Here is a 26,070-nt window from a genome sequence, read left to right as displayed (position 1 = left end):
TCAAAACCACAATGAGATACCATCTCACACCAGTTAGAATGGCGATCATTAAAAAGTCAGGAAACAACAGGTGCTGGAGAGGATGTGGAGAAATAGGAACACTTTTACACTGTTGGTGGGACTGTAAGCTAGTTCAACCCTTGTGGAAGTCAGTGTGGCGATTCCTCAGGGATCTAGAACTAGAAATTCCATTTGACCAAGCCATCCCATTACTGGGTATATACCCAAAGGACTATAAATCATGCTGCTATAAAGACACATGCACACGTATGTTTATTGCGCCATTATTCACAATAGCAAAGACCTGGAACCAACCCAAATGTCCAACAACGATAGACTGGATTAAGAAAATGTGGCACATATACACCATGGAATACTATGCAGCCAGAAAAAATGATGAGTTCATGTCCTTTGTAGGGACATGGATGAAATTGGAAATCATCATTCTCAGTAAACTATCGCAAGAACAAAAAACCAAACACCGCATATTCTCACTCATAGGTGGGAATTGAACAATGAGAACACATGGACACAGGAAGGGGATCATCACACTCTGGGGACTGTTGTGGGGTTGGGTGAGGGGGGAGGGATAGCATTGGGAGATATACCTAATGCTAGACGACGAGTTAGTGGGTGCAGTGCACCAGCATGGCACATGTATACATATGTAACTAACCTGCACATTGCGCACATGTACCCTAAAACCTAAAGTATAATAATAATTATAATAATAAAAGGTAAAAAAAAATAAAAAAATAAAAAATAAAAAATAAATAAAATTATCGAAAACTAAAAAAAAAAAAAAAAATCTGCCTTTAAAAATGATTTCCTTTGGGTACATTGCACACTCCAAGCAATACTTCATTACCTACATGATATATTATAGTCCAGTATTGGACCTAAGAATGTTTTAGAAACCCTTAGATTGCTCTAAGCTTTAAAATCAAATGCTTAGACTAAGCCAGCTCATCTAACAAAAAGTGCCACCTGAAGAAATTAGGCCAGCAAGGTGATGATGAAGAAAAAGAAAATGCAGAAAACATTAAATTAGTCAGAAAGTCAGAAAATATAAAGTTTTGTAGTTTTGGGATTCAGTTCTGGGGTTATTTAATGTAAAACACTTTGTATATTCTTCAGGCTGCTGGTATGATATGAATAATGGGCACCATAAGTAGATTACATGTAAATGGAAGATTGTGGGAATTAGGATGCACAAAACTTGATGATAATTGTTTTTAAGTTGAGATAAAATGTATCTTTCTATGACTTCAACTATCAGCTCAAGACTAATGATGTCCAGATCTTTGTTACTAGTTCCTGTATCTCTCATGTGCTTCAATGGCCATCAGCAAATAAATGTCTTACCAACACCTCATCACAATATTGTGAAAATAGAGATTTTTTGCTGAGAATGATGGTTTCCAGCTTCATCCATATTCCTGCAAAGGACACGAACTCATTCTTTTTTAGGACTCCACAGTATTCCATGGTGTATATGTGCCACATTTTCTTTATCCAGTCTATAATTGATGGGCATTTGGGTTGATTCCAAGTCTTTGCTATTGTGAATACTGCTGCAATAAACATATGTGTGCATGTGTTTTTATAGTGGAATGATTTATAATCCTCTGGGTTACACCCAGTAATGGGATTGCTGGGTCAAATGGTATTTCAGGTTCTAGATCCTTGAGGAATCGCCACACTGTCTTCTACAATGGTTGATCTAATTTACACTCCCACCAACAGTATAAAAGCATTCCTATTTTTCCACATCCTCTCCAGCATCTGTTGTTTCCTGACTTTTTAATGATCACCATTCTAACTGGCGTGAAATGGAACTAACACAGGAACAGAAAACCAAACACTGCATGTTCTCACTCATAAGTGGGAGTTGAACAATGAGAACATATGGGCACAGGGAGGGGAACATCACACATTGGGGCCTGTCAGAGGGTGGGAGCCAAGGGGAGGGATAGCATTAGGAGAAACATCTACATTAGTAGATGATGGGTTGATGGGTGCAGCAAACCACCGTGGCACATGTATACCTATGTAACAAACCTGCACGTTCTGCACTTGTATCCTAGAACTTAAAGTTTAATAATAAAAAAATAGCTTTTTTCCCTAAATTGCGTTGCAAATTCAACGTGATTTTTAAAAAACCCAATAGATTTTTATTTTGGAAGTTATCAGAATTTTTCTAAAGTTTATCTGGAAAAGTAATAGAGGAAAATTTCTAACGATAAACAATATGAAGAGAAATAGTATCCTTCCAAATATTGAAACTATTATAAAGCTACAGTAATTAAAGCCAAGGTACTGGCACAGAATTAACAAACTGTCATCAACACATTTATTTCACCTTTTCTCTTGTTTTTTTTTTCTTTATCAAGATAAAAACCCCTAAACGTCTAAATATATAGATGTGTATATGTGTACGTACCAGTACCAGAGGTTTGAAACTGCAAGTTGCAATGTATAATTAACTGCATCTCTCCTGTTATACCCTGGTGGAATAATAGCAGCCTCTGGACAACCTGCTCTAAGCTTAGATATAATAATACTTCTGACTGTACAGTTCATGCAATAATGATTTTGTCTTTATAGTAGACAATGGAGAAAAGAAAAAATATAACTCATTACATTTTAAGAAAAAAATAAGTTTTAAGAAAAAAATAAGTTTCTCCTCCTTGGAGAATACAAATTGATTGTAGACACTATACTTTATTAATGGTGATCATTAATATTCTCTAAGTATAGCATCTACAGTCAATTTATATTCTCTAAGTATATAGACGCTCCATATACTTAGAGAATATAAATTGACTGTAGATGCTATACTTTGTGGGACAATTCCTTAGAGAATATTGTAAAATATTTTCCAACTTGAAAAGAAAACTATAAAAGAATAATAAGTCAGAAGCCTTCCTTGACAGCTCCCAATCGCAGACTAGGCCAAGTGCCCCTATTATAAGCTTACATAGCACTTATCACCCTTAGAATTACAGTCTGCCCTCCAGATCCATCAGTTCTGCAAACACGGATTCAAACAACCAAGTATGGAAAATATTCAGGACAAAGAAACCAATAAAAGATAATAATACAACAATAGAATACAAATAACAATACAACATTATAATTATTTACATAGCATTTACATTGTATTAGGTATTATAAGTAATCTAGAGATGATTTAAAGTATGCAGAGGATGTGCGTAGGTTATATGCAAACACTACACCATTTTATCTAAGAGACTTGAGTATCAGGTGATTTTGGTATAGGGATGGGGGTGGTCCTGGAACCAGTCCTCAGTGGATACTGACTCTACTACTGAATGTAGGGCTTGGGTTTATCTTGATTATGATCATATTCTCAATGCCTAGCATAGTGCTTGGAACAAAATAGGTGCTAAACGATGTTTGTTGGATGAATGAATAATTAAATAAATTCATTGAGGTTGAAATCAAGTCCATATAATGCTTAGTTTTATTTGGATTGCATACACATGCATACATAATAAATTATATATTACTACTGTACTAATATCAGAAATATGTGCAAACAAAAGAAAACATACATAAAAATAGATTTTAATAGTATAAATAGATTTTCTAACATTTCATGCTAATGTATTATCTCATGCACCCCCTGGAGTGAACATCACCTCATTACCATCCTTGTCACTTTAAAGACAACTGATCCAAAGAACCACTAACAGTTTCAAATACTGACTCATTTAATGGTGACAGAAAACATGAAAAAGAGATAGGAAGCTAGAAAAATACACCCAGTATCAGTCATGATTAAGCAAGTGGTCAATGGTACTGTGGCCACAGCTAGTGCAGACCAGCATTTCTACCTCACAACTCTGTGATGTGACGTAGTTTATGTGAAAGCACTGGGGTTGCTACTTCTATTGCTGATCCTGCAGGTTGCATAGTGAATAGAAACAACCTGATTTTAAATAGGGTCTAATTTGCCCAAGTTCAATATTCTCATGTCAGTGACACATTACAGGCTCCAAATGTTGCAAAGACATTACCTAGCTCCTATGGATCCAAATGCCCAGTTTAATCTCAACTCAGAGAAAGTGATTTCTCTGAATAATGAGTGATCCTGCTTGATAAAAACATTCAAAGCTGTTCTCTATTTCAGTTCCTAGTTTTCCCTTTTTCTTTGCCCTTGAGACTGGTCTTTTAGACTTGTACATTTTCTTACTGGAATGTAAAAGAATGTTGTGGAAGTTATTTACCAAATGAGTCTCAGAAATTTCCTAGCCAATTCTCAGTAATTCATAGGGGGAATCATGGCTGTTAAAAGCCTGGACTCAAACCATCTGCAGATACACCTTTAGAGATAATAAAAGAGGCTTAGCAAATATGACCATATGTATTTATACAGGAGTAGTTTCCTTAGTTGTAATTTACAACTATAATTATGAAGCTCATAAACTGAGGTATGAAAGGACTCCATCATGCTCTATTGATAATGTTTAGCACACGTATGCCAATTATCACATGCATCAGAAATTCTGACGGGTTCTCCTTATTCAACCAGTTAAACTGTATTACTTGCAAATTCATCCATTATTATTTGTCATTCATCATTCAAAAACCAGAATTTTACATTTTGTCCTTTTCAAGTTTCTTGACTGCTACTTTTCTGTATGCCAGCCTTCTCTCTCCCTTCCCTCTTCTTTACTGTCTCACTTCATTTCTCTTATTTCCTCTCCTTCTTCATAGACTCTGATCTCTTATCTGATATTACTAAATCACTAGCCCCAAACATATATCTTGCATCTCAAATTTGAATGGAGACCAGAGTTAGAAACCCTCATATCATATTTAAGAAAATGTGAACTGGTACAAAGCCAGTATTTAATGTTTGTTTATTTAAAAGGTCCCTGGCTACATGAGTTGGGATTTATAAACCCACTTAATTCTAGGTCCAAGAGCAATATTATGCAATTTCTTTCAGTTTGTAATGGTCAGATGTTGAAAATTCTTTCCATATAAATTGTAAATTATAAACAGAAAGGCAGAAAGTCAGAAATGCAGGGAAGAAAGAATAAATTAGAGGTCACCATAGATAGGGGAGGAAAAGTGCAGTTTGATGCTGCTGTAGTGCCTGAAAAAACAACAGAGAGTGCTGCTTTTGAGCTAAGGCTTTATCTTCAGCAGTCTCCAGATGTCAGGCAAATGTGCTGTCTGTGATGGGCAGACCATTAAAACATTAGCAGAGATGTGTTCATTGCTTTGGCTAATAGAGTTCAGAGTTTCCTGGAAACATAATATTGGTCACCCAGATTTTGATGAGGTAGGGATGAAAATCTCTCTTTGTGGAAGGAAGACTGAGAGGGAAATGGTAAGCAGGGAGAGGCAGGAGCTTGTCGGGCTTGGTGAAGCATGACAGTGAGAGACCCAGAAAGGGAAATTATGAAGATTCTGGGTGCCTTGGAGCCTCCTCTGGGGTGGTTAAGAGAATGTGGGGCTCCTCTGGGGTGGTTAAGAGACCTGGGAGGGGAAATGGGCAGACAGTAAGGTGGAGATAGGTCATGGTTACTAAGTGAGGGTTTGAGAGAAGTATGTCTGTATCCTGGCAAGGAAAGATGAAGCATTTCAGGTAGGTACCAATCATCAAGTCCAAAGGAAGAGATCTGAAATTAGAGGTCAGTGACCACAGCAAGCAGGTTAGTGCCAGTGAGTTTGGAAAATGGAGCTTGCAAAGATACTAGATGCTGATGTGATATGTCAAATATTTAATAATCAGTACTGAATAGGCATCAACTAATCAGAAGGGATTCCAGGCAGAACTTTGAAACATGTCTTAGATCCTACTTAGTTTTGGGCATTTGGTCACCAGACTGTAGGGAGGTTCAGGAGCTCCCAGTGGACCAGCAGGTGGTAGAGCACTTGAGGAAATTGAGACAGCAACTCTTTACCATAACATGACCAACTAAGATGTTTACTGGGAAGTGGCTGTCTAGTCAGGACATTTCTAGGCTTCCTTTTCAGCATGGTGGGACCATGTGACCAGTTCTTGCCAAAGGAATGTGAAGGAAACTGATGTTTGGTTTACAACCTCGGTGATTAAGCATTGGGTGTGAGATCATTTTCCCAACAACAGGGAAATCTTGAAGCTACAGGATGATGAAGCCATGAGATAGCCACAAGCCATAAGACAGAAGCCCCCTGGGGCTGCTCAGGAGAACTGCCCCCAGGAGAAAATCAGAATTGGACATTACATGACTCAGAATTAAATTTTATTGCATTAACCTCCTTAGATTTGGAGGTTTTATAGCATCTTTTAAGATCTTTTGTATCTTTTATAGCTTGCTCTGATAAAAATGTGGCTTAAAATACTTGAGTATTTTAATGCATCTATTTTACACTGATAAAGATGAGCAAATTCTAAGTTCACACTTGTCTCTCTTAGAGGCTATGACATATTCCACAAAGACCTTTAGGTTCTATTCAAGAAACAAGTTTCCAGATCTTGTGGTAAAATCTTTTCGAGAAACAGGAGAATATTTTGTTTTTATTTTCTACTTCATTACATTTTGAAGCATGATTTCCCTTTATGTTGCAGAAAACTATGAGAGATTTCCATTTATATTGAGAAGCTCATTTCACAAACTCAAAACCCTAGCAATCACATATTAGATTGTGATCTCTCTAATAGAAGACACTAAGCAGGGAGTCTTGTTCATCTTTGCACACACAGCACAGAATCTACGGGACTCATCGAATAAGTGTTTATTGAATGCATGGATGAGTGGATGGGTAAACAAAATCATTACTACTAGAAAAGCAATGTGCTGAGAAAAAGTAAATTAAAACACAATTAGGGAGGCCAACCTGGGGTCTTCTGTTAATTAACTTTAGGATGTAGAATTCTCCATGAACCAGTGGACTTTATTTCTTAGAAGGACTTTCATGACTTTTTAGTTTTAGCTCTCATTTTCCAGTGAGGTAACTGTTGCCCAGGGAAGCAAAGTCATTAGCTTATACCCATGGAATTATTTCATTTCAAAACTTAGATTAAAAACTGTGGTTTTTATAATCTAAAAATGATATTATATTCCCTATACTATGTCACATTTTTTTTATTCAGCTGTTTTCCATCTTCAAAACATGATAACCACATTGATTTAACCCCAAACAGTTGTTGTAAAGAGAACAAGAGTGTCAAAGTGCTACATCATATTCATTATCAAAGGAACGTGGATCCTTTCACTACGGAGACCTGGTGAGTTAATTCAGGTTCATGTGAGATTGTGTGCATGATTACATCCAAGGGTTAGGATTATTGTTAACTTCAATGTGTCATTTAAAACATTTTATGGTGGTTACTTACCCTGGTGCAACACAATACCGTCTGTTCTCAGATATTCTTGTAAGGTTGCCTGAAGGCACGGATTGTCAGTCAAAGTATAGATCTCAAAGTTTTGGAGTGAGAAAATGATTATTCAGTTTATTAAAAAATAGCTAAACTATCTGATATGGTTTGGCTGTGTCCCCACTGAAATCTCATCTTGAATTGTAATCCCCATAATCCCCACGGGTTGAGGGGGGGACCCAGTGGTAGGGAGGTGGTTGGATCATGAGGGTGGTTTCCCCCATGCTGTTCTCATGATAATGAGTGAGTTCTCACAAGATCTGATGGTTTTATAAGTGTTTGGCAAGTTCCTCCTTTTCTCACTCTTCTCTCTCCTGCTCCCATGTGAGAAGGTCTAAACTGGCCCCCCCTTCACCTTCTGCCATAATTGTAAGTTTCCTGAGGGCTCCCCAGCCATGCAGAACTATAAGACAATTAAACCTTTCTCCTTAATAAAATTACCCAGTCTCGGGAAGTTCTTTATAGCAGTGTGAGAAGGGACTAATACAGTATCTTTGTAGTTACAAAGCTGTTATGTTGGGATTTTTATCATCCTGAGAGCTGACTTTACTTTTAATTGGCTTAAGTGCCTTACCCAGTAGCTCTTCAAAACAGAGGATCTACATTTGATTTGAGGTCCAGTTTCTAAAGAGGAATATTGGATCAAGCAATACTGTGCCTCTATATCTGGATACTTTGTAGGTGGACCTAGAACTAATAATTCCAGCCTGCAACACAGGATGAGCAATATAGAGTGTGATTACTATTCTCCTTAGCTGATTCTGTACACTTTAAAATGATACAGCAGAAGGTGCCAAGGGGAAGCTTGAGGAGAATTATTTCCACGACTCCTAATTGAATATGTCGGCCATGACTGATCACTGGTCTTGCCATTTAATGAATGCACTAAAACCCACGCTAGAGATGCATGGGGCCAGCTTTCCCTGCCCGCACAAGTGGTGAGGGAGTGTGATCACAGAAAGCTGGAGGCAAAACTGGGCAGCAGGCAAAATTGATTTTCACTGCGTGCCCTGCCCTCCACGTACAGCACTCCCCACCCATCTGAAGGAGCTTAGTGTACACCAGTGAAAGGTTTGTTCTTCCTTCTCACTCTAACCCCACAGCAGGCCTGGGAGTCTGTCAAGTGCCTAGAGAGAACATTGTACTTTGCTCGATGGGTTACGGTGTGAAGCTTGCTCTGTTAATGTTTTCTTTTTTTTTTTTTTTCACTAAGAAAACCTTATGTATAATAGGTTTTCCTAAAATTCACCAGAATATCTAACTCATGTATTTGTAGACTAATTGTTTCAATGAACCTTTATCAATGCTTAGTGTGTCAGGCACTGTGCCAAGCATTAAGGATGCAAAAGTATAAAATAAATAAATACATTGTTTTATGCTTCTCAAGAGACTGAGATAGAAGCTGTTTGTGTCAGTTACAACACACTATGCTAGGTGCAGTGAGAGAAGACGCTATGAGAACAGAAAGGGGGCCCCTAACCCAGCCTTGGGATGAGGATGGGTGGTGCTCCAGAGGCTTCCTATCACTCAAAGAATGAAGCCAAAATAGAAATCAGGCATACCCCAAAAGGGGAAAATCATTCGACTTCACTCCTTTTGTGAAACCTTTAAACAAGGGTCAATAATGAGGTTCAGTGCGGGTAGAATGTTCCTCACACTCCAGAGCCCACTTACGGCCCTGTCCAAATCCTAATAGGCAACACTGAAGGTGAATGACGTTTGTTTCTGGAATCACTCTCTCCTCCCCTAAAGTGGGAAACAGTGTCCTTAGTTACTCACCTCCAGGCCCTACCTGACCAGTCAGGTCCCAGTTATCTGTGGGCCCCAGGCCCACTTCACCTCATTCTGCTCCCTCTGCCTGGAAATTCCTGACCCTCAACACCACTCCTTCACTCTTCAATTAATTCGTTCTTGACCTCAGGGCTCAGCGAAGCTATCAGTTTTTCCAGAAAGCATTCCTGCACTCTTCCATGAAAATGCTATGATATCCACTGCTTAGTTACTTCCAGTCTTTCACAAATTACACTAATGACCCTGTCTTATATTTTCACTTGTCTGATTTTGAAAAGGCAGATCTTTATCTTCTTCCTCTTTGAACACGATGCCTGGCAAAGGGTGGATGTTCATGACGGTGGGTAGGTGGGTAGGTGGATGAATGTTGTGCCCTTACTTGTTATCACTTTTAAAACTTCCAACAATTATCTTACTCAAAGAGTAACTGGTGCTACACTTCTTCTGTATTTCCAGCTAGTTGTATTTCATGCATCTTTGTAAATCTGAAGCATATTTTCTTCTATTAGAAGTGAGACACATGATTGGTCATGGAAATACATGCTCTACACATTCATTTAGGAGAGGTACAAGAGAAAATTAGAATCTGGTGATCTCTCAATTTATATACTGTGGTGCTAATAATCAGCCCCTGGCACTTGCTGACTCACTGCAGCCTAATAAACCTTACAGAGGGAAATGTGTTCAGTCTCATTTGACCCTGAATGATCCTAATATGTCTACTGACTACCTTGTAGCCATATTCAGGAGCCTTCGTCTGAATCACATCTCTTTTCCTTTCCTAGTGTCTCCACTACCTCAAACACTCTCTGGGAAATTCTGTTTTCCAAATGATAGCTGCTTTGATCATAAATCACTTTCTCATTAATATTACTTGATTCTTGAATTACTCGGTTTGGTTATTAACCAAGAAATAGCCAAATCAGAACTTCATTTGTTCTCTGTAAATGCAGTGCCTAAGGGACAGGCTGTTCTCACTGTGTGCTCCTGTTTAGCTTTTCCAGTTCTCCTGCTGTGGCCCACTTATGGATGGGAAAAAGATAGAGTGCAGAGGAGCCTGCCATCATGGTAGCTCTGCGAGTGTGCATGGTAACGCTTTCTTTTTATATTGGACAAAATATTTTAAATAATTTTTATACCAGAAATAGCATGGAAATAAGGAGCTAAACTTTAAATGAAGAACCAGGAGAAATAGTTAGGATGGGAACATTTCTTCTTGGTTCTTGATTTGACCTATTTATAGCTCCAAAATCTTAATCTTTAATCTTGACCTCTATGCCAGGCTTGAGACCCACTGACAACTCCACTCCAGAGACTCAAACTTTACAGTCTAAAATGGAACTGAGTTTCCTTAAAAATGACTGGCTTTTTCTCCCTGTGCCTGACGTCTCAGATATCATAATTATGAGTTATTTGTATCTTCCACCTACCATGCAGGCACGGGGCTACGCATCTTACACAAATTATGCCACCAAATCCTCTCAGCACTCTGTAAAGTTGGTATCATTATCATTATCCCTAGAAGAAACAACTGAAGCTCAGAGAAGTAATTCCATTACAGTCATCCAGCTAATATGTGGCAGAGCTAGAATTGAAATCCAATTCGTAGAATCCATATTCTTAATCTTAGGCTACTATCTGACTCAATTTCTCATAAAATAATTAATAGAATGTTTTGTTGTTCTTTTATTCCACAAACATTATGTCATAGAGGGCCAGTATTTGCGGAAAATAAAAACAGTATTGCTTGGCTGGGTGCAGTGGGTTCACGCCTATAATTCAGCACTTTGGGAGGCCGAGGCAGGTGGATCACCTGAGGTCAGGAGTTCGAGACCACCCTGACCCACTTGGTGAAACTCCGACTCTACTAAAAGTACAAAAATTAGTCAGGCATCGTGGCAGGTGCCTGTAATCCCAGCTCCTCAGGGGCTGAGGCAGGAGAATCTCTTGAACCCAGGAGGCGGAGATTGCAGTGAGCTGAGATCACACCCCTGCACTCCAGCCTGGGCAACAGAGCGAGACTCCATCTCAAAAACTAAAACAGTATTGCTTTAGCAATTTAAACACACCTTGATATAGATGAAAATCAGTGATGTCCTCATTAGTATTTTGCAATCTGCATTGTGAGCTTTCTGACTTGGTAACATTGTGACCAATTTAACCTGGATTCCAATTTCTTTTGAGACAGAGTCTCTCACTCTGTCGCCCATGTTGGAGTGCAGTATTGCAATCTGGGCTCACTGCAACCTTCACCTCCCAGGTTCAAATGATTCTCATGCCTGAGCCTCCCGAGCAGCTGGTATTACAGGTGTCCACCACCATGCCCAGCTAATGGATTCCAACTTCTATACATAATTAAATAGAAGAATAATTCTAAGCTATGTAGAAAGAAAAAAAAAGTTATTGTTTACTAGGGTCCTAAAAATAAATGCCACAGGTGTCACCAGAATCAGAATAGCTGAACATGCACAAAAATAAGCCGGCCAACTGATACTTGTGTCATTTATCCTAAATTCACTGAAAAAGGATTATTCCATATTTAAATAAGATTGAGGATTTTAAAAGGACGATGTTCTTTTAGCTTAAAAGGACAATGTTCCTCTAGCTGTTATGATTCTAATTATCTGCTAGTATGCTCAGCCACATGCCCCATACTTGGGAAATCTGTTACAACATGACAGGTATCAGATTCTTTATGATATGTAATTGGTAATTAGCTATACAGGCAGACTGTTGGCAAATGTATCACATTTTCCTTTTTGAAATTTAGGCAAACTGCTCTCAGTTGAAAACATACATTAAAGGGTCTGATTTGGCTTCCATGTTGATGCATGATTGAAAGTAATGATTTTCTACCTTTCAAGTCATCACATGAGACCTTCTAAAATCCCTATTATAAATTGCCCATTTCTAAAATCATGCGCCTGTATGGCCACAACCAATTAATTACACCACCACTACTGAAATGGTTTCCTGCCTTACTTTCCATAAAATAGTTCATTAGCTTTGCAGGGATTTTACTTCAATACTGTATTTAGTTTGCACTCCCCGGGATGTTTCAAACAGAAGAGTGAGTTCTCTAGGGAGGAAGAAGTGGGGTTAAAAGAGCAATCAAGAAATACATATATGACTTTAAAAATGTTATTGGTTATAAAGGAAAAACCATCCATCACAAGTCAATAGCACTGTTTTTCTAGTAGGCTTTTCTTACATGATTACTTCAGGCAAGTCACAACTCAGCTTTCTCTAACAGGAAAAATATACTGTGAATCTCAGGGAGCACTATCTATTATTATTGTTGTTGTTTTATAATGCTTAAAATTTTATTGAGGCCTGGTATAGAATCCCTTGTAGGTAGAATGTGGTTGGTGACTAGACTTAGTAACTGCATTAAATTGGCAGAGTGAATGTGAGGAAAGTAGTCGACAGAAATAGTTATAAGAGAGAAAGAAAGCTCAGGTAGAAGGAAAATCAATAGATCTGGAGTCTGGTCAGATGGAATGCCCAACTTTGGTGCTACCATGTACAACCTCCCAAGAATTATTTCAGTTCTGGGTGCCTCAGTTTTATCTTCCATTGAACTAGAACCTAAAGCTAAGATTGCTTAAGTCTCACTTGGTTCTAGAGTTCTATGGTTCAGTAATGGTTCAAAACAGTTCACCATGTTTAGAATCAACATTAGGCTGACAGCAAATGACTCTCATCATGCAAATGGCATGGCTTGATAATAGAAATGGCTCATAGAAAGGAAGTTAGGCTAGACAAGGCGCAGTGTACCCACAATAGCCAGCCCTATGCACAGGTGTTACTACTATTGTCCTTATTTTCTAGAGGAGAACTGAGGCACAAGGGAGTTACGTTATGTGCCCAAGGAGCCTGTGCTCTTAACAACTACACCTCCCACAAGCCAATATTGGTCAGACATATTCCAGAAATTTTACAACACAAAAAACATAAATAATAACTCTTTTTTAAAACAAAAAGTGGAGAAAAAGAACAAAACAGTTAATAGATGAGGCTGATGTTGGAGACAGGGGCTTAGGTATAAAAACCCTAGAGGTAGACAGACTTCTCCCCAGTCATAGAAGTTACTGGTCCACCTAGATGGTGCTGAAGGGGCAGGTCTTCTTGAAAACTGCAGCCCTGAGGAACGGAGCAGACAGCAAATTCCTGCAGAAGGTTTGTTTGCTTGTTTTGTTTTCTCTCCCAACTAACTAGTCAGATGTGCCACTCTGGGTAATGCTGAGTAAGGAGTAGAAGAGAGGCCAGAGTGCTCCCATCACGGGTGCCAGTTGGAAAGAAAAAATCAGAAATGGAGAAGAAATGTCCCATCCTTACCATTTCTCCTGGTTTTTCATTTATAATTTAGTTCCCCATTTCCATGCTATTTCTGGTGCTAAAATTATTTAGAACATTTTGACCAATATGAAAATAAATTGTTATCATGCTCACTGGCGGAGCTACCATGGTGGCAGGCTTCTGTGCACTCTCTCGTTTTCCCCTTCATAAGTGGGCCAAAGCAGGAGGATTGGAAAAACTAAACAACGGTACACAGTGAAAACAGCCTGTTCCTTAAACACATTTACAGAGACTCTACATTCTATTGACTACTGAGTACAGCCTGCACCAGCACATAGCACACCTCCATTCTTTTAGGGGTCAAATCTTTTTGCACTCACACATTAACTCTGCTCTGATATAAACTGACAGAGCACACCAGATCTTATTATATGAAGTTGCTCACAGGTGATGACAGTCAGCCTGCAGGAGAGATCAAAAGCAGCTAAAGCAGTTTATTTATGAACATGGCTCCAGGATGGTTGGTTTGATGGGATAAATCACAATCCAACGAATGATCTGATTAAGAAAAATACGTATTTCTTTATTCCTAAAACAAGACTACAAAATACCAAAAAGGTAACTCAACTAAAACTGTCTTTCGGAAGCCTCTGTTGTCAGATGATCGGAAAGTTAGTATAATTACAATATTGCACTAGAGTACTAGTTAACAGCAGAAGAATTGCTGTCCTCTTTATAAAATGATGTGAAGTGTGATTAGCATCCTACAGAAGACACCTTCTCTGACAACACTTGTCTCTGAAAGACATCTGATTTTCTATTCTGCTCTTTCATTTCAGTATCCTTTGGCCACACTTATGAGAGGATTTTTAGGGTCAGATATTTCAGTGGCATCTTATATACCACCTGACGCAAGATAGTCTCAAAACCAGCACTGAGCATCATGGAAGTAATTATAAATAATAATTATGTCCTCAAAGTATGTTGGCTCATAAATTTTAATGGAGCACTCTCTGCAACGGTGATTGCCAACTTTCCTGGCATTTGTGGGATCAATGTTTATCCAAATAGAAATAATATAGTCTGAATAATTGCATAGTCAGCCTGAATCTTCCCTTCCTCATTCCACACTCCGAGTTATCTTAAACGCGTAAGGTTTGGGGGAAAGGCAGAGGGGAAGGCTATCCTACTTTGCAAGTTCTGATGTACACTCCTGACATTCATTTTCCTGGCAGAGATACAGGTCATGAAAAATAGCTCCAAAGCAGGCAGACACATTGGCTGCCAGCAGCTGGAACTTCCTCCTTTCCAAGAGGCCAGAATGAGCTTGACTTCAGGAAACGAACCAGGAGAGGCTGCTCCCCTTTCTCTCTCTTTAGTCTTTGTTGGCTGGAGAGAGCCTGGGAAAGAAATCAAGCCCACACTTTAAAAAGGCACTGGGAATACCCAGCATGACTGCACTTTTATATTATGCCCCTATGTGCAGTAGATTCCCTTTATGTAGTAAGCTTCTCTAGTACATTTAAAAAATCATTGATTAGTTGACAGAATCTGTGGATAAAGAAAGAGACTGGAAACGTTAGGAATTCATGACAATGAGACATCACTGGGGAAGGAAGGGGAACATCTTTACAACGATAAAATAGATCTTTGAAAAAACATGATTTTATATCATCCAAGCACAGTCAACAGACATGTTTTAGAGAAGACACTATTTGAATTTGAGTTCCTTTAAAAGTGGAGCCTGAGGAGGGAACTTGTTGTGAGCAGGTGGTTTATTTGGGAGGTGATTCTGGGAAAAAGGAGTGAAGCAACAGGGAGCAAGACTGAGGAGACTGAAAGTTTGTGTTCCCCCAAAATTCATATATTGAAGCCCTAATCCCCAGTGTGATGACATTTGGAGGCCAGGCCTATGGAAGGTAAACAGGCTTAGATGAAGTCATGAGGAGGTGGTCCCCATGATGGAATTATTGTCCTTAAAAGAAGAGAGATCAGGGCTCTCTCTCCCCTCTCTGCCATGTGAGGACACAGAGGAAGGCAGCTGTCTACAAACCAGGAAGAGAGCCTTCACCAGAAACTGAATCTGCTGGCACAGGTATCCTGGACTTCCCAGCCTTCAGAACTGTGAGAAAATAATTTTTGTTGTTTCAGCACCTTGTTTATAGTATTTTCCTATAGTAGCCCAAGCTGACTAAGACAGGGAGGGTGAGACGGGAAAGAAGAAAAAGACAATGTAAAGATATATCATGCATACCTCCATAATGTATCTTTAAAAAAACATCAAGGTCATCGATAATGTATCTTTACATTGTCTTTTTCTCCTTTCCTATCTCACTCATTTCAATGAGCAAGGGTGTTTCAATACAGCTATTATCTGAAAAGCATACAGAAAGCTTTCCAGAATTGTCCATTTGAAAGAGGGAAGGCTCAATAACTTATCTCCTGGCTCTGGTCTGCTATCAGATGAGGGTTAGTATGAGAGTGGCAGTGTTTCAAGGCACTGCACTTCCAGGCCATACTTGCAAGTGTAGATCTAGGGAGCTGTGCCGTCAGAAAAGCCTTGGCAAATGCAGAAAGGCAGGCATGGTGTGCTTGAGGTGGGATGCTGACTGTGCACAGACCTGCCCACTCTGCCGTTGGGACTAACATCAGAAGCAGGCCAAGGAACCTTATAGGCACAAGGAACTCAGAGGCACCTGCTACACACCTGTTACTACACTTTGATCTACTGAACAAAGAAAGATCATCTCCTAGTGTTGATGTCAACTGCTTCAAGAGTTTCTAACAGTGATCCATATACAGCTTGCATACATTCAATGCCCGAGGTGACATATAATGTCTGTTTCCTGCTATTTTCAATTCTGAACCCTGTTTCTCTGTTCTGACATTGTTTTTCCACAGGTTCTTAGTCTGCTGAAGTTTCTATTATACTCACACCTAACATATATCTATGTGAGTTGTAAAGTGGGTTATAATTATAAAATAACAAGGACTTTAGAAAATGTTATAATGGTTTTAACATTAGTATGGCTTGTCTTTTGGATACATTTATTTTTAAGAAAATAATTGATAAATATATAACTCCATGAGAATAAAAAAAATTAAGCCTGACCAAAACATGCCATAAACAAAATGCAAAGAATTAGAAAAGCTTATTTTCAGGAAAAACAAGCTTATTTATAAGAGGAAAAAGCCTCACAAATCAATAAAAATACAGATGCACAGAACAATAGAAAAGTTAGTAACTTATAAAGAAAAAAATGCAAACGAAAAGACACCTCAAAAGATGAAAGGGAAAATATAATGAATTCAAAATTGGCAATCAAAAGAATGATTATGACAAGCATTGCAGGGTTCAAAGAAATAGGCATCTCATGCCCTCTTGTTGGAAGTGTAAAATCACAGCAATTGGGATGTCAACTAGGCAACATAACTGTAAGAACTTCAAAATTCTATTTTCTGGGACTTATCCACACAAAGAGGTATTTATACCATTGAAAATTATCATTATTTATAATGACAAAAATAATCAGGAAAAAAGAAAAGCCAGTAATAAGGTATTGCTTAAATAAATTATTCCTGTGTTGCTACTTATAACCAGGATTTCAATGTATATTTAAATATTTTAGAAAAGATTCACAACATATATGTGAAAACACAGTTGGTGATATCATATGTATATTTTCTTTAAAATATGGAACATATATATAGGGAAAAATTGGAAAGCTGTATGCCAAATAGTTACCTTTGGGTAGTAAGATTTCCAGTGATGTCTTTTTCTTTCTACTTTTTGTATTTGCACATTTTCTACAATGAACATATGTACTTTTAAAACACTAATGAAAGCTAATCATCTTTCCAAAAAATCTACTTCAGTATTAAGGTTAATTATGACTAAGCCTTGAGTGGGTAGCTCCAACTACTTTTTCTGTCTTTCCACCTTTCCTTTTAAAAACTTTTATCTTTTAAAGGAATATATTAATTTTGGAACTTATAGTATATCCAAAATTTAAAGAGTTACTCTAAATCCTGTCTATTCTTCTTCAGTTAAGTCTTTTTATAGGAAAATCCCAGAAAAAATTTGGAGTCTTTGGGGATAGAAATCACAGATCTTTTACTGTTCCAGCAACAGAATATATCCGGATAATGAATATCTAGTCATTTAGAGAGAGAGTGAGTGATAGCAGGAGAGACAAAGGGAAAGAGGAAGACAGAAGAACAAACGAAGAAGAAGAAAAGCAGGATTGACTTGGCGATGCGGGCTCTTTTTTGGTTCCATATGAACTTTAAAGTAGTTTTTTCCAATTCTGTGAAGAAAGTCATTGGTAGCTAGATGGGGATGGCATTGAATCTATAAATTACCTTGGGCAGTATGGCCATTTTCACGATATTGATTCTTCCCACCCATGAGCATGGAATGTTCTTCCATTTGTTTGTATCCTCTTTTATTTCACTGAGCAGTGATTTGTAGTTCTCCTTGAAGAGGTCCTTCACGTCCCTTGTAAGTTGGATTCCTAGGTATTTTATTCTCTTTGAAGCAATTGTGAATGGGAGTTCACTCATGATTTGGCTCTCTGTTTGTCTGTTATTGGTGTATAAGAATGCTTGTGATTTTTGTACATTGATTTTGTATCCTGAGACTTTGCTGAAGTTGCTTATCAGCTTAAGGAGATTTGGGGCTGAGACAATGGGGTTTTCTAGATATACAATCATGTCATTTACAAACAGGGACAATTTGACTTCCTCTTTTCCTAACTGAATACCCTTTATTTCCTTCTCCTGCCTAACTGCCCTGGCCGGAACTTCCAACACTATGTTGAATAGCAGTGGTGAGAGAGGGCATCCCTGTCTAAAAATGACGAGTTCATGTCCTTTGTAGGGACATGGATGAAATTGGAAATCATCATTCTCAGTAAACTATCGCAAGAACAAAAAACCAAACACCGCATATTCTCACTCATAGGTGGGAATTGAACAATGAGAACACATGGACACAGGAAGGGGAACATCACACTCTGGGGACTGTTGTGGGGTCAGGGGAGGGGGGAGGGATAGCTTTAGGAGATATACCTAATGCTAAATGATGAGTTAATGGGTGCAGCACACCAGCATGGCACATGTATACATATGTAACTAACCTGCACATTCTGCACATGTACCCTAAAACTTAAAGTATAATAATAATAAAATAAAATAACTTAGCTTGTAAAACCAAAAAAAAAAAAAGAAAAGCAGGTAAAAAAATTACAGAATACAGCTTGAATGTTCAACACTTGTTTTGTTTGATTTTCTTTCTTGAGTTCAGGAAGCCAGAAAGGCTTATTAAAAGATTATTAAACCTCTTGGTTTTCCAAATATGACACTTTTGTGACATCAGGGATAGGGAATTGGAAGAGAGTATTAAACCATTCAAAAACTGAAAAGTAAAAAAAACAAAAAAAGTTCCTTGAATTAAAAAAAAAAGATGATAATGCTCTCTCAACATGCCCATTCTTTCCATGGTTACTTTCCACTAATTGTGAATTTAACAACAGCAGCAACAAATAACTAACCTATTATTAAAAGTTTCTTTCCTATTCATGCTTCCAATTTCCATATGCTCCTTATCAGGTTTTCCAAAATTTTTTATGTGATGTATTGAATATGCAAAAATTTTACAAATGCAGGAACTTTAAGGACACATATGAAAGGCCTTGACATCACAAAAATAAGGAGATTGAAATTCTCATATGCCCTTCCTATCTTTTTGGTGGTCTGTTATTGCCTTCTCATTGCAACAATGTTCTTCGGGAACTGAAAAGGAGACAATTCCAAGGCTTATGATTCACCACTTTCTGGGTGATATATTTTTCATCCTGGTCTGGCACATTTTGTTCCTCTTTATTTGTTCTTTTCTAATTAGAGGAGGCTGGCAAATGATATTAACATAATTGAAAATAGACTAGAGAAAGCATTTGGTGGATATAAAATCCAAACAATGGACTGGGATATAGGGAGTCAAATCAGAAAACTCAAGAACACAAGTGCAGGCAGATAAATAAGGCAAAAGTAAATAAAGGGGCAGAAATGCAAAAGCAAGGTGATGGCTAATCAAGAGGCATCCACAGTAGGACATGAGTCAAAAGACAGGATTCAACGTTCCAGTTATGATGGATACTTGACCAGAACCCAAACTGAATACAGAGATTAGCATTCACATCAGGAATGTAGTTTCTAAAAGGACTGGGATACCAGGGAAGCACATTTGGGCAGGAACCCATCTACTAGAGAGCTGGGATAGAAGAACAAGGAAACCAGTTTCTAGGAAATTGGGATACCAGGAAGACCAGACAGAAGATCTCTTTGAAACTGAGCAGGTGAACAAGTATGTTTTGATTTTATATATTCTCTTCATCCAAGAAGGATTGGTTTTCAAGCTGGGGTGGAGCCAAAATAATAAATACAGTAATTATTTCAGCTGCCTCAAGTTTGCAGGCTTGAGTGCAATGAGTCAAACAGGTAATTAATGTAATACTATATTCTCTTTGGCCCGTTCTTTAACTTTCCTAATTTGACAGCATTTTATTTTTAATATACTCAGTGATTTTCAATGTGTTCTTTTCTCTACTTCCCAAATGCAGGTATAAATCAGTAACCAGAATTAAATAACCTGTTAACACAAATTTTGCATACATCTCCTTCCATTACCAAACACCATGCGTTGTCCAGCATCTAGTGAACTCTTCCCTCCTGAGCACCTTATTAGCTATATCATGATCATGGACTGCCTTCTCAAACTGTGACAGAACGGTATTTATCTTCCTTCCTGTGTCAGGAAAGAAAACAAATGCTCAGGGGACAACTGCTCTAGAGGTAAAGTATGCTCTAGAGCACAGCCTCTGGGGCTAGAGGAGGAAGTAAGAATCTGACGATGTACAAACCCTGCTCCTGACAGGCACCTGCACTAGCCAAGTCCCAGGAGGTTTCTAGGTCTGGACAAAATTAGTCTGATTTTGATTCCCAGGATGACAATTCTCCATCTGGCTAAAAAATAGCTGTAGAAATCATTCCTGTAAGCTCAGGGAACTATTCTGTGTGCCAGATGACACCACTTTAATTTAAAAAGGGGTTTTTTGGAGGCAGGAGCCTTTATAAGTCACCAATTCACTGCTTTCTTTCTTTAAACCTTTGCACCCAGATTAAAATGCATTCCTTTGGAAAGCTCCCATTAAGAATGGACAGCAACCTCCCCATGTAACTTCCCATGTTTGACAAAACAAGACAGTCTTCCTTATGCATTTGATCTTAAACTTTTCCTTTGCCATTTTAGCACATCTCTTCCCACTTTGTCTTCAAGAAAAACAGAGGAGAGCTGGTAACTTTTACATCTAAATGGGTATTCCAGTGTTGTGACTCTAGACACGTGACAGCTCTGATGACTTATCCCTTCAACTCACTGAACACTGGACAGAAAATATTCTTGTCACCTCTTTGAGTGTTTTTACATCAAACATCCACCTTACTGTGATACCTTTACTTAATTGAATTCAATAATGCACTTGTATCAAAAAGTGTTGCTTTTTTGCATATATTGTCTCACATTCTGTCTTTTCCTCACTATCTCTATCAGCTTTATTTAGTCCAATTATAAGTCTTCATCTTGAATAAGTCTTCATCTTCTTCTGCAAAGAGGATCAACAACCTCCAATATATTGTTTCTACACTGCTTCAGCTTTTCTGCCCCACTGACTTGGGAACTGACATAGACCCAGCTTCTGTGGGGCTCGAAGTTTATAATATTTGGGAGGCATCTTGCACAACTGTCTATTTTTCTCAAGGAGAGAGTCAGGGAGGTGTGAACTGAGGTGGTGATGGTGGGGCACTCTGATTTAGTAGTTTTATATTAACAGGGGAAAGTTTCAAAATGGCAAAACACAACTTTCTGAGATTGGATGTTGAATTTTTTCTTGGTCTAGGCCACAAATAATAACAACAACTAATATTTCTTGAGTCTTACCATTTATGAGGTTCTGTGTTAAATGAATTACATGTTTCATCCTGATTATTCCTCATAACCATACTATAAGGGAGATATTCTAATATGCCCATTATACAGATACAGAAACTAGAATTGAGAGAAGTTAGGAAGCCTCTAGAATGGAGCTGATTCAGCATTTGAACCCAGACAGTTTGACATCAGGGCCTGTGCTCCTAACCAGAATGTTACACTTGCTTCTGGAAGGCAGAGTTCTCCCAAGTGATCTTATTTCCCTGTATAATATTTCTTTAAACTTTTCAATGGTGTGAATAAATATCCCTCAACCTGAACTCCTGAAATAATGGGAAAGAAGAACAGTGATGATTGTAAGAACTAAAAATATCTAAATAAAATTTAGGAGTACAAACAAACAGTTTTTTTTTTTTTTTTGAGATGGAGTCTTGCTCTGTTGCCCAAGCTAGAGTGCAGTGGCGCAATCTCAGCTCACCGCAAGCTCTGACTCCCAGGTTGACGCCATTCTCCTGCCTCAGCCTCCTGAGTAGCTGGGACTACAGGCACCAGCCACCATGCCCAGCTAATTTTTATTTTGTTGTATTTTTTAGTAGAGATGGGGTTTCACCATGTTAACCAGGATGGTCTCAATCTCTGGACCTCATGATCCGCCCATCTTAGCCTCCCAAAGTGCTGGAATTACAGGTGTGAGCCACCGCACCTGGCCCAAACAAACAAATTTAACAAGTAAATATGTATAGGGTAAACGAGCATGATCATAACTCTGTTAGATATTCCTATACCCATTCATGAATTCAATATGTACTGAGATCTCCTGTGGGCCAATAATGCTAGATGCTGAGACTCCCGAATTAAATAATGTCCAGCCCATAACCCATAGGAGCCCATATAACTTAGTGGAAGAGGCAGATAAGAAAAATCAAAATCTGAATGATAGATTATTCATGTATCTGTTAATAATATGACTTTTATTCAGATATGGGAAGTTTTAACTGTTGGTCTCATCTCGATTTTTTTCTCCTCTCTAACTGGAAAGAATGTCCATATTAAATGTTTTTCCTGGCACTATTAACTATTGAATCCTTATCACACAAATACACAAGTTATATTAGAGTTACGGCAGATTCCCTATGGGCTAGATGTCTTTATGTTTGTGCCTCCCCCTCCACTTTCCTTCCTATAGTCTAGTTTTAAGAGACCTTATGGGCTCTTTCCATAAGATCTGCCATCTCTCAAGGGGCTTACCCCATGGATGGAGTCTGCCAGAGATGTGTCTGTATGTTCTTCTGCCCTCATTCTAAAAGATGTTGTAGAGCAATGGTTTTCCAGGATGAGCCCTCTCTGCCTTCCTCTAGGTAAGGGGTTGGGAAGTTGAAGAAATGAAACCCTATGCTTCCTAGCCTGCTGAAAACAGGTCAGTTCCCTCTAGTCATTGGAATTTTCCATATGCCTTCCTTTAAAGACATGACTCCATGACATAAAAAGAAATTTGCAAATCACTGTGGGAAATGCCAAAAAGCTTAAGGAGACAAACATCTCTTTGGTTGAGACAGAGATAGTATTAGAACCTCCCATTTTGCTTCATGTCCAGTTCAGAGACTAGAATAGAAAACTGAGATGAAGGTGAATGGAGAGAAAATGCTTCTAAACTTCAATATCTAAGAATGTAGTGAATAGGAGGAAAAAGAAAGAATCCAAAGCAAAGTTAGCAATCAGACAGAGGGACTGTATTTGGTCACGGAGAGAGGGAAGGGGATGATAATAGGCTGGTAGGGAAAGAAGAGAAGGGGATGAAGGAGCAAGTAGAACCATTGTCAAATACAGTATGTCAGAAGCCCTTAAGCTTTGATGCTATTCTCCAGGCACATACACCATCCGTCCACAGCCACTCGAAGAATAGGCCTTCAGCCTGCTGCCATATTTGGGCCAATCTAAGACTGTTATCTGGCTATAGAAAACAGAAGGAGGTCTGAGAAAAGGACCTTAGTCTGCCCCTTCCCCAATCCATCATCAATGTTTATAGACTGAAGTAGACCCCCCTTCAGCCCTCTGTGAACAGACACAATATGACAGGATGAACTGTTTCTCAGAATGGCAGTTATCACCTGGGAAGTTTATTAGAAATCCATATTCCCTGCTTCTGTTTACAGAGAGATATGAATTCAGTAGGCTTGACATGGGGTTCAAAATTTACAGTTTTAACAAATTCCCCAAGTGATTCCGACAAGGGACTGACTCTGGGACTACACTTTGAGGTCTGTAGAGACCATGGTTCCTATGTTAAAATTATTGACCAGACACTCCTCTGGGAGACAATGGTTCTGATAAACCCCAGCATAACTGTTCACCCAGGCTTCTAGTTTCTACAGCCTTCTTTGTCTGGTTGCTTTCATATGTGAATCTCTCTCATATTCTGAGATCAGACCATCTGCAAACTTGAGTGCCTCCCAACTGTAGAATCACTTTCATATGTCACCATCAAGGCAAGGCTGAAAGGTCTCAGCAGATCTGGATTTTCACCAGTCTCTGAGTAAGAAGCCTCTCTCCTTTAATCTCTGCTTTCAGCCTTTATGTCATTATAAAACTCAATTTAGAATTTCATTCTCAAAACCACATGTACAGACCTTGCTACAGCATTTGCAGAAGATAGCCATATAGCAAAGTAAGAAAAATGCTTTCAATTCTCACTCTTTTATTACATTTCTAATTGACTGTAAATTTGTGACAAATAAAGTGGTAGAGATAAAATATTCTGAGTTTTGTCTTAACCTGAAGGTTAATTGCTTTGCAAAATTTGAAGAGAGGAAAACCCCCAAAAAACAAAACTATTATCTTTTCCCTTTCTTATAGTAGAAGGACAGATCTATTGTTTACTATTGTTTAATTAAAATGAAATAATTTATATCAGTCCATTTCTCCCCCTCAATTACAGTAAAGTGTCAATAATATGCCTTGTGAGTCTGAGTCAGCCTTCACACAGGGACTCTAATCTGAAGAGTCCAGGGAAGATGACCCACGATTTAATCAGTGACAATCTTGGAGGCTTAGCAAAAACTTTTGTAATAATTTTCCCAAAAGGGCCAGGACTTGATTAATAACTGACAGCTTCCCCAATTTTTGTCCCTGCTTCCAATTTAGGATCAATCAAAGAAAGCAAAATATGCACCACCAGCCAATCACATAGGATGTCTCACTTCTTGTTAGCATGCCTACAGTTTCCCCATGCTAACAGCCCGCAACCAGGGCATACATGAAGGCTCCCCTTTTTTCCACTATAAAGCTTTCCCACTCCTCTGCTTGCCTTTGAGTCTCTGCCAAAATGCAAGTGATGGTGGCTGATCCCTTTGCTACAGCTAAGCCTGTTCTCATTTGGCTGGTCTTTTGTTTATTTCCACGCCTGTTTCTATGTCATTATTTAGTAAGTTACTGGAAGATAGGAAGCTTAAAAACTCTTGGCTCCCTCTCCTCCATGGCCTAGCACTTTGTGTAGCACACTGCAGTCATTCATAAATGTCTGGTGCTTTAAGCTGCACCAGGAGTTGTTTGACTAAAATACAGCCCCTGCCTGGCTCTCCAGCTGCTTCCTTTATACTGTCCAGCTATACATAGCCCAGGGGAGTCTATACTACCCTCCACATCACTGAATCCCAGATATTTGGGCTTCCAAAACCAAAATAATGTTAATAAATAAACACAAATGGGTAATTGATGGAGGATTGCCATCTCCAACAAAAAAAGTTTTAAAAAATCTACCATCCACCAGATTACCAAAAGAGTGAGAAGAATTTAATTATAACAAGTAATATTATTTTCAAGAGTTTTTAAAAATTAAATAAATAATTAAATAAATTTCACCTTTTTTTTTTTTTTTTCAAAAGTGAGGTCTCACTATGTTGCCCAGGCTGGTCTTGAACTTCTGGGTACTCAAGCAATCCTCTCGCCTCCACCTCCCAAAGTGTCAGGATTACAGGCACGAGCCGCTACACCCAGCCCTTTATAAAAAACAGATTGACTTGATCTTTTGGGGGAAACATGTTTGTCAGAGGCCAGTGTGGGTCGGCTGTTGTTGTGTGGGAACCTCGCTCAGGCAGCAGGAAGTGCACTCAGCCTGGCAAGGCGGAAGGCCCCCTCTGAATCCCAGCCCTTCTTTGTTGTGCTGGATATGTTTCTTTGCCTTCCAGATCCACTCCTTACCAAATCTCACCCTACCCTGTGCTCCTGGAGACTAACTTTTGTAAACTGCTAAAACAGAGCAGTTGCCACCCTGTTCCACTAACCTCAAGGTGGGTTCAGCCCATGAGAGGCACAGGCAAGAGATCAGAAGGTGGGATGAATGAGAGGTCCAAGGCATCTGTGGCCCCTTCCATGATGAGCTACTGATTGGCAGTGGCTGTGTTCTAAAAGGTCAAGCCTCTAATGTAATGTCCTTCTCCTATTACTACAGCTGTAGTTCTTTCCTAACTGCTCTTTCTCTGTTCCCTTCAGTCCAAGGGGGTGGTAATGACTTTCTGATGCTAGCTCTGGAGTCTGCATCTTCCCTTATTACTTCCCTAAGCCTGCACACAGGCTTTTGTAAAATCATTAAACTCCC

At 38.8% G+C, this 26,070-nt stretch overlaps 1 protein-coding gene across 2 annotated transcripts in view; it reads right to left on the bottom strand.

The window, feature by feature from the left end:
• The window catches only part of RAB3C (RAB3C, member RAS oncogene family), a 298,479-nt gene that overhangs the window by 219,631 nt on the left and 52,778 nt on the right, over positions 1-26,070 (bottom strand). The gene's annotated exons all lie outside the window — the stretch shown is intronic.

This window comes from Pongo abelii, chromosome 4, assembly GCF_028885655.2.
Source record: "Pongo abelii isolate AG06213 chromosome 4, NHGRI_mPonAbe1-v2.0_pri, whole genome shotgun sequence".
Classification (NCBI taxonomy): domain Eukaryota; kingdom Metazoa; phylum Chordata; class Mammalia; order Primates; family Hominidae; genus Pongo; species Pongo abelii.
This window is presented reverse-complemented; position numbering and strand designations above follow the sequence as displayed.